The following is a 1,704-nucleotide window of genomic DNA, read 5'->3' as shown; positions in this document are numbered from 1 at the left end:
GAAAGGCGCTATACAAGCACAGGTTTATTTACCATTACCATTACCACAAGTAAGCAGTAACATTACATTAATGTGTCAACAGTCAGCCATCTTAATAGCCCAAAAAACCTGCATGCGAGAAATCAGTTGGCCTCTATGTGCCTCCAAATGGTTAAATAGCTGAGGGAAAAAAAAGCTCTTAAACCACTGAGTCACATTATACATTCAAAACACAAGACCATCTCACTACCTCTAAGATTGGAGACTAATCCAGATTGCACTCAATCAGCAAACCATGTTACTCAATAGAGCCCAGGACTATATACAGAACTCTTCAATACAAAGCAAATTATAGGAAGTTTTGTCAAACAAATGGAACTACTGACAATGAAGTCAACTTGGGTCAAATGTGGTGTGGTAGATCTTTCACACAAAGGGGCCAACCAAGATGTTGCCACTGAGTTTGAGCAGCAACCACACAAGTAGCCGAATCATTGGGTGCCACTCCCACTAATTTCAAAATGGCTACCACTATAAGCTGAAAAGAAACGCCACAAAACCAATTATGATAAAGTATTAACAACACAAAATGTTTTTGCTAACTTGCACTAAAAGCAGCAACCCACAAGTGACCCAACAAATGCAAAGTGCAGTTACCACAACACAAAGGTCACAAACCACAAGTTACTGTACACAAAATATTTAATCACAGCTACACAAAACAGAAGTAGAGTCATCTCAGGCAAAGACAATGCAAACCAATTTGCTGCACAATGTGCAAAAACTAGGAAATATGCTGCACCCCAACTCCTAACTGTCTACTGAGATGGCTGACTAACCTAGCTAGTCTTCAGTTAGAAGTGACTTTAAATGCTAAACTCATTATCGAAGACCAGAGATATAGCAAACTGCTATACACTGATGCGTGCCCTGACTCAGGATTACCACCAAAAATAAGTAAGGCAAAACAACAAAGTGGCAAGCTCTTCAAATCTGAACAAAGCAGCAACAACTACAAATTATCTAACAAAAGAAATTACTACTTAACTCAAAAACGTAACACTTATAGCTCACCTCACAGATCCTGGACAAGCCCCCAATTGTTACGCCCCATCCATAGGTGGCTCTTTATGTTCCAGCTGTGTGTCATGCCTCTTTTATGCGTCACAGGTACCGAAAACATTACAAAGACTTTCGCAAAGGATACACCTGTGTATCCTTGCTCATACAGACAGACAGAGAGATAAAAAGTATAGAAATAATCTGCTCATAATTCATCTAAATCACTTGTTTGACACAAACTTCCTGTGGTTATTGGGTTCACTGTTTGGGTTCATTGTACAGTATATCAGTTGTTCTCTACTGTTAATTTTATATCTTATCGATCTTAGTCAGGGGTTGTCAGTATGGTCAATGATAAAAAAAGGGGTCCCTTAGGGAAAAGGGTTGGGGACCACTGCCCTAACCCTGTCACCATAGCTGAAGGCTCTGTTGGTCTGTTTCCCCCACAAAAAAAGTTAAACTGAATGTGTGGAAATAGTATAGATTCCAAAATACAGAACAGGGAGATGAGGTGCCTGTGATGCAACAAATATGTGTTTGTTAACAAAATGTAAAATGATTCGGAGTGATTATTTTGGTCAAGATAATCGTGACATGAAATGTTCATATTTTCCCACGCCTAAATCACACTAAGCAAGGTAAAAATATCTTCAGCGTTAAGAC

The sequence above is a fragment of the Morone saxatilis genome, unplaced genomic scaffold (assembly GCF_004916995.1).
Source record: "Morone saxatilis isolate NCDOM2014 unplaced genomic scaffold, NCSU_SB_2.0 Contig14, whole genome shotgun sequence".
NCBI lineage: Eukaryota > Metazoa > Chordata > Actinopteri > Moronidae > Morone > Morone saxatilis.
This window is presented reverse-complemented; position numbering follows the sequence as displayed.